Source organism: Adiantum capillus-veneris, chromosome 26, assembly GCF_014529385.1.
Source record: "Adiantum capillus-veneris isolate H3 chromosome 26, ASM1452938v2, whole genome shotgun sequence".
Taxonomy (NCBI): Eukaryota; Viridiplantae; Streptophyta; class Polypodiopsida; order Polypodiales; family Pteridaceae; genus Adiantum; species Adiantum capillus-veneris.
Window position 1 is genome coordinate 56,178,129 of NC_140956.1, and position 8,911 is coordinate 56,187,039.

Here is an 8,911-nt window from a genome sequence, read left to right on the forward strand (position 1 = left end):
AACATGGAGTTTAAGCCATGAGCCGGACTGCATCTAGAGGTACCTAGCGACTAGTGCTACCCCTAAATGTGTGGTATGAATGAAAGTGTCAACCAAACAAGCTTAAATGATGGCAAAGCTAGAAGAGCCAAGATTCTGCAAGAACATGGTTTTTCTTTACAGTATCGTAAGGTTTGATACAACGTGGTAGTTGATGCTTTGAGCCACATACTAGATATCAGTGCTCTTTCTTTCACAAAACAATTTTTTGGGTTTTCTTTGCGGTAGACTTACGCACTAGTACGACAAAAATTTACTTATATGTTTACAAAAAGACTTACATGAGTACGTGATAAGTTGCCAAACATGTCAAGTGACAAAAGTTGAGCATCTCAAGGTAGGTTCCCTTCCACAACCATCAGAGATCTCAAATGGAAAAGGAGAAAGCATCTCTATGGATTTTATTGTCAATCTACCTATGATAGTTCGTGGCCATGACTCTATTTAAGTAGTAGTGGATTGTTTGACCAGATGTGTTGACTAATTGTCACAAAGACCACGATCAAAGCTCTTGAATTAGCACTACTATTCGTGGAACATGTATATAAGTTGTATGGCCTTTCATCTAATATCATTAGTGATCAAGATCGAAAATTGGATGGCCATTTTTGGAGAGAAGTGATCCATAAACTCGGCTCTAGTCTTCACTTGAGTACCGTTGATGATCCCCAGATGGACGGGAAGATTGAACATATCAATCATGTATTCGAAGATATGGTAGATGAAGGCTGCGAACGTTGGTTTGAGAGGGATTAGGTAATGTTAAAAGAGCATTGAGCCCATCATCTCTAAGGCGGCTAAGGTGGCTTTCACTCAAGTTGTCAATCAAATAATGGAGGAGTATAGTGATTTAGTCACAAGAATACAGTGCGTTGCCCTAATGGCACTAGAGACCGCCTCAAAGGATATACTAGTGCAATTATTCCAAGATGATGATTCCTCTATGTAGGGTCACTCTAAAGAACATTGATTAAGCCATTGCCATTAACTTATGAAATGAGGATTGCCTCCATAAAATTAATATCTCCCCATGTAAACACTCTTTCGAGAATTGTAATATTTTCAAATAATATCAATGACTCAATTTTTGTCACAATTGTACAATTAGATGTTTAAAATTGTGAATTATTTGTAATTGTACATTGCGAGTTATATATTTAAGTGATGACGTGTGTATGTGTTATTTTCAATCACGCATGTCTAGAATGGCTTCCACAAAATCTCCAACCGCAAGGTCATAGTTTGGATGCCCAAGAGGGACCGAAAAAAAAATTAATGCAAACAAGGCCACATAGGAACAAACGGGGGTTATAGGATGGTCGACGATGCAACTCTGCACCCCGGGGGGCTAGGTGGGATAAAAATTCCCTTGTGTGTGTCACAACACACAAAAGTCCATTTAGACCAGATTAGAATGGCCTCCTACATATTGTCCATCCCTCCTACCCTCTGCCTGGTCCTCTCGTGGCCCCATTTCAATGAAAAATTGCTCAACAATTTCCCCCCAAGCACCTGGATTGCGGCTTTGTGTTCATGGATTTTTATGGAAGCCATTCCGAACATGTGTTGCCGTAATTGAGATTGTACAAATATAATGTACAAATTTACAAATATATAATATAAAAGGACAATTTTGTTTCTATTGTATCTGATTTTACATCATGGAGTATTTGTCTTTCTACGAATTACATCAGTTAGTATGGAATGAACTACGTCATGGAGTATTTACCTTTCTACAAATTATATCAGATGGTATGGAATTAATGGCAAGCCTTATGCTAAGAATTTTACATTCTTTTTATAATTTTTCATCCCTTCACCTAAGCTTAGGGCACAAGGGGATAGGATTGACCCAAGGTGCTTGCCCACAAAGGCATACACAGGATGGCCTCGTAATCCACTAGTATACATTTGTTGGCACTAAGAGTGACGGAATCTTTTTCTAAGGGCGGCACTCAATGCCTTCTACTTGCTCTCAAAAAGTATGTTTTGAGAACTCTATGTGAACAAATTGAAGAATGGGTGGTCCCACCTTGCTTAGGTAGTGCCTAAATGAGTTATCTCTATCAATGGGCATGTTGCGAGAGACTCCAGTTTGCATGTCAAATTTATAAACGTGGTATGCACTCTTCAAAACATTCTAAAGAATATTACCACTAGTTGTAAGAAAAGCTTAGACAATTGTTTAGGTCTAAGAATGTTTTACCTTAGTATCCTCATCCATTTATCTGAAGGATTTCCTTGTAAGGTCAATGCTAGAACGATCGTCTCCACCCATTGGAATTAGCGGTTTGTATGGGTGGAAAGTGCTTTCGAACACATCTCATAAAAGGAAGGACACGATTTTATTTCCACAAGACAGCTTGTGGTCTATACTAATTTTTTTTTCATTTTCATTTAGGAGATAGGAGATAGCCGAAAGACTTTGTTCTTCAAAGTTGATTTCAAGTTGTGTCATCACTTCTTTTCCACTTGGATCTGTCTTTGCAATGTCTTCAAGGAAAGACATTGACAGCTCTCCACCACCACTGCATGCATAGTGAGTAATTGGAAGTCGGAGACTTCTTCCAATACTTCGTGTCTTTCTATAATTTGATCTTCCTCCTCGATAGAGTCGAACTCTTGTAAGAGAACAAGTTCCATGGATGCTTCCATCTTCTCATTAACCTCTTCAACATTTTCATTTTCCTCCTCTACAATGTTTATGACATCTTTTTGCTACCCTTTTCTTTTGATTTTCCCCTATTTATGCCCTCAAGCACGAGCAAAACCAGACCCATGTCCCAAGATATGAATTGTGCGCCTATACACTGCATGCCCAAGTTTATGAGGTCATTCTCGTCCTTTGTCTTGTAGTCTTGTTTGTTGAGCCCTTTCATGAAACTCAAAAGGCAAAAGAAAAAGTCCTCGTTGTCCTTTAAGAGGTGTTTGAGGAAATCCGCTAGAACTACACTATGTCGGATCCCTCAAACATAATTGCATATTTGGCCATGTGCTTCTCCATGTAATCGAGAAAGATTTGGAAGGCCTTTGCATACAAGTTGGATGTGGCCTGCATGTTGATATAAACCTCAAACACAGTCACTAAGTAATGTGCTCGACGTTCAAGGAAAAACTTTTTGAGTCGTGCGAGGGTTGTGTTACACAACGTTGCCATGGGTTTGTGCATAAGGAAGATACCAAGAGAGCTTAGAGCTAAAGGTTTGTGAAAGTGAGAAATGATCAATTTGAAAAAAAAAACAAAACATAACTAGAATGTATAAATTAAAAAAAATTATGGAGACAAAACAACACAAGACACCGTATGAAATAGTTATCCTCCACAATCAATCAAGTTGGAGACTTTTACTTGAGAATTTAATAGAAAATGAAATGCTCTAGAAAAACTTGAAAATGAACAATTATGTGTAGATATGAGATACAAAACATTGTATTTATTAAGAAGAATAAAATTTGCATCAGTTACAAGCTTTTACAATAATACATCGCGGGAACACAATATCCTCACAAAGAAAGCCTTTTTCTTTTCTAAACCAAATAGCATTGTCATTGACAACAAAGAGATAGAGATTGGGCAATGTATATTAGATTGAGATAATTGCACAAATGACTGAAGTGCCAGTCGTATTCACAAAGATGATGTGCACTACATCATCGTGGAGATCTATTTAAAGGTTTATGGTTTCTCGAGCAGCAACATTAGAGTTAAGTGTCTCCCATATTCCCATCAATGGCTTCCACCTTTTTGTAGTAAAAGACCATTGACAAGATTTGCTTTGCAATATGGTATCTAAACACCAATTTCTCCCAAATTACATTGAGCTTAATGGTATCTCCTTAGTGGTTGATCACCTTGGTTTCCCATGCAACTGCAAGGAAGTCCTCCATTGCACTGTCCACTTTGCAAATCCAAAATTTGAGTGTCCTATGGGAACTTTGCAATCAAAAGATATACACAAATATATGGAGAGGAATAAACCATGTGTTACCATAAATTTATGTAACCCATAGGTGCACTTCAGATTGCATGCACATCCACCACCTTTCTACTTTTGGTTATTGCTATCAATGTGTTGGCTGGCGTAGGCCACTATAACTCTTCACGCTTGGAGATTGAATGCGAGATACATTACCCTACCCATTTTGCCTAGGTGAGACATAAGTATTGCTATACAAAAAAATGTCTCCTAAGATAAGCTTATTGAATAGACAATCATCAGATGTAATACTTTAAGCTATGGCTATAGATAAATGAAAATGATTTTTCTACACACAAAATGAATTTATGAATTTATTGGTACCAATTAATTATTTAAAATAGATAGATAAATTTTTCAATGCGATGTGCCATTTGGAAACTTTTTTCATGTTTGGATAGTATGGTAAGCAGAACAATAGGTGGACACAATGCACAATAGTTAAGATCAAGCACATGAATAAGATGGTGTCCTCGGCTCACTCAAAAATGCTATAATTTAATACTTTTGTGGTGGTCGCCCAAGAAAGTGGTCGGTCAAACACAATCGAAAGAGACATGAAATTGATAGAGTTATTGATGCCCCAGATTGGCCAAAAAATGGGTTTTAACGCTCTTTTTTAAGTAAAAGGTTTAAAACCTTTACACATAAGCGATCAAGCCAGTCCGAATGCAACTACATTTAATAAATTTACATAAAAACTCATCACATAGCGCGAGAAAATTGCAATAGCCACCCAACATTTTGCTATTTGCAAAATCTCTCTCTCTCTCTCTCTCACACACACACATACACACACACATTGCTAGGAATAGCGTGTTACTATCCCTATGGTTTTATTAATTGGGGACTAATTGACCTAGGGAACCTTGGTTGAATAAATGTATTAAATTCAATAGGTTACTTTTTTTAGGAGGTACTTTAAATGGCACCTAACTCTTAGTAGCTAACTAAGGTTAAGGAAGGGTAGGCTACCTTGCTCTGTCATTTTTGCCCTCTTCTACGTAATACCACAATGGCCCCCCTGACGGTCTGAGCTATTGTGCTATCTAAATGCCCTCTTTCTCCTCCCTTCTGTGTGTGTGTGTGTGTGTGTGTGTGTGTGTGTGTGTGTGTGTGTGTGTGTGTGTGTGTGTGTGTACAAGATGGCGATGCTATTGAAGCTAGAGCCCATCTCACTATTGTGATAGAATGTGGCCACTGAATAGGGCGGCACTGTTGTATCGTCTTCCTCTTGAAGCTGGGCCCGCCACACTACTGTAAAGGAATACGACCACTGGCTCCGAACCCTATAAAGGTGAGCTTTCATGCTCACTTTGCATTGGTATCGTGTGTCTCTAAAGAGCGTGTGAGTACTTGTGTGCATTGGGATCGTGAGGGTTGTACCCGCAAGGGTGTAGAGTTAAGTAGTCGACTATATGGCAAAAGGCAAGGAAATCAGGAGCTTCTACTGATCTAGCCAACTCCTTGGTTCAAACCATGTCGTTTGATAAGTGTGTCCATACCCTCGCCCAACTTGTCAACAACTCTAAGAAAAGGGTTGCAGATCTCTCCAAATTCATAGAGAACATTCCTTTTCTGACACTTGCTCACAAAGGAGAGTTAGCCAAATTCTCTTCTGAAGGTGCTGAACTGACCAATTACTTATGCAAATTATGTGGTCTTACCTCTGTGTTTGTTTCAGCTCCGTCCATTCCGGTACAAACAGTATCCAACAATCTATTTTGCAGGGACCCCTTGGTCCTAGATGCTATCAAAGCCTTTTAGAAAGAAATGTGTTCTCTTAGTGAAACCTCGCTAATGGAAATGGTACCTAAAGTTTCTCGGGTTTTTCCCTTCTTACCTTCCAAACAAGTTGAAATCGAATCACTTGGTGTGGACCATCACCTTTGGGCCCTGCCCAACAAAGGCTTTTTAGCTCCTATCTCTATTGAGACCTTGGTTTTTCTAGCCAATCATCCGGCATCTTCAATTGAAGAAGCACGACTCAAAGTATTAAGAGGTGTCCAATCTCTTGATAAAGGTGACCTTATTAAATCTCCTTTTACTATGTGGTTTCTTGATATAAAGAAATGTGGCTCAAATATTGGCTTGTAGGTGCGTACCAAGGGCTTGATGGAGTTCTCCAAACGTAACTTTGAGTACTACACCGAGTCTATTTGGAACACTTACAGGCCTTATGACAAATGCGCTTGTCGGTTTCTTGTGAATCAAGCATTATTTAGTTTGATCATGCTATATGGTATGCCCTCAACAACTTGGATCTCATGTTTCCTGACACTCCTTCAATTTACTACCTCTCCCTTTTATGCTCTTGGCTTGGAGATTAGGCCAAGGAACTTGTGTTAGCTCAGATGGCCTTTATTTAGTTTCGTTCTCTATGCTCTCTCTTCTCAAAGAATTGGCTATAGAAAAACTTGGGCTTCTTTTGACTACTTATGGTAGCTATCTTGGTATTAAAACTCTGCTATGCTTGTCAAAACCTAATACGGATGCTGAGGATTCCCCTGCTCTTAAAAGACCCAACTCTCTTATATCCCCCACTTCTTCGTACACATCTTTTTTTACTCCAGCCTCTTCTTCTGTTGATTCTTATGGAGGGAGAGGGAAAGCGAGAAGCATGATTAGAGGGAGAGGCAGAGGGTATCCTGCCAAACACTTGTTGGATTTGTAAATATAAGTACTGTGTAATGAGATTGGCATAATGCATCTTATATCTCATGAGGAAAGTGGGCACGGAATTTTTGTTCATTGCGTCTTTGCCAACAAAATTTTAGAATTCTTTTCACCTCGTTTTATATTTAACAAATGCTTTCTCTCTACATTTGTTAATTTGGATCTACTAAGCCAAGTTAGGATAGGGTGGAGATTTATAGAATCTATACTACAGCTAGTATACTCTGATGGGTTTCTTAGGAAAGGAAAACCCTTGTCATGTGATTGTCACTTATGGAATGAGTTTACAATGGAATTCATAATTCTTGGAAGGCATGTTTGTACCACAGATCTCTCTATTATTGAGAATAGCTCTGTAAGATGCCTCCTTTCCAAAGTCCTCAATCACATACCTCCTCAACCACTTAATCCTCACATTTCTTTAAAAGCACTTACTGGATGTATGGCCAACTTGGACAGTGAACTCCAATTGGAGTTATCAATTCAACATGAATTGAACAAAACATCGGTGGTTGTCTTTGCCAGTTTGGTTTCACAACACCCACATGAGTGGATACATACTGAGTTTACATGGCTCACCGCCGCTGAACTTTCCTTAGCCTTTTGCAAGCTTAAGTCGAAATGGTTTATTGTGGGTTTAGATAAAGCATCTAACACAACATCTGTCATCTACAAAAAGTTTGCCTTTGAAGCAACTGAAAATCGGCTCAAAGGTAGTGAGTTCTATTACATTGAAGAAGACCTGGATATTATTATCCAGAGAACATGTAAAAGTATCACTGAGATAGGATTTCAGGAGGAAACTACCAAGCTTCCCATCGTGTTTCCAACTTTAAAAAGTCATAAAGGTAGATTTCCACGAATCTCAGATGCTTCCAATTGCCTTTTTTCCAATACTATGAAACATGTCACTGAAGGATCTAATTTGATATGTGACAGCTCAAAAGCATATGTTATTAAAAGAAAAGATGTAAGGCGCTTCTCAAGAGTAGACATCCAACCCTTTTGAATAGTTGTTGGTAACTCATTTGATGTCCTCTTAAACCTTCCATCTGCCATTTATTCAGTATATACGATAGATATTACCCAATGCTACAAAAATATCCCTTTAGTAGGTGAATATGGTCTCATAAATGTATTGAATTGTCTCGTAGACTTGGCAAAGGGTTCTTTGGCATCTCCTTTGTTAAGTCAGCCAAGTGGTTTAAGAAAGTGAGCAAGGCTTCACCTCTTCACAAGAATAGTATTCAATTTCAAATGATCATTTAGTGGGTTTTGAACCACTGCTATGTTGTACTTGGTAATAACTGCTTCCGTCAAACAAGTGGCATTCTTATGGGATTCTCTTGTTCCCCCACTATGTGTAACCTTTATTTACTATATTTTGAATATAAATGGATTATTAGGAAAACTTTCCAAGCAGAGGGGCTCTCTATGCTTATAAAGTGTAATCACACTTTTAGATTTATGGATGACATATAAGTATTAATAATCCCAACTTTGCCTAGGTGTTGGATATCTATCCTGCTTGCCTAGCAATTAAACCCACCTTTTTAGAATAAGAAACTGTCAATGGTATTGCCTTCACTAAACGTACTAACTCTCTGTCCATTGAACTGATTATTGACACATACTGTGTTGGTAAGTTTTCTACTAGATTTTTTTGGAAACGGGGATCACCTTAAGCTTACTGCTGCTCAATTTGTATTAAAAAAGAGCAACAGACCATTCTGAATGGCTCCACATACCTATTTAAGTATTCTTTATTTAATTATCTACTCTTCCTCTAATGTGTTTTCAGCCCTAGAAGAAACAAGGGTCCTTATTAGGAAGTTTCAAGCTAAAGGCTTCCATAAAAGAGTTTTGATTTCCATCATAATGGCGGCTCTGAGTAAAAAAGAATGGTCTTGGGTCAAGTTTGATGTTGCATTACTTATTCTTTTACTGAGGAAATAGGCCCATATCTAATGAGCCTACTAAACTCATTAGTTATGGTGCCTAGGTAAGGGTGGGCACACACACACACACACACACACAATATATGGAACACAGGATGCATGTTGACAACACTCTGTGAGATTATGCACACACAACCACACACAAACACATTCTTACATAATACCATTTGAGAAAAAGACGCAAGTTTTTTTAACAAGCTTCTACTAAACATGGCACAGGCGACAACATCATTAGCAGAAGAGTGATAGAAGGATGGATGT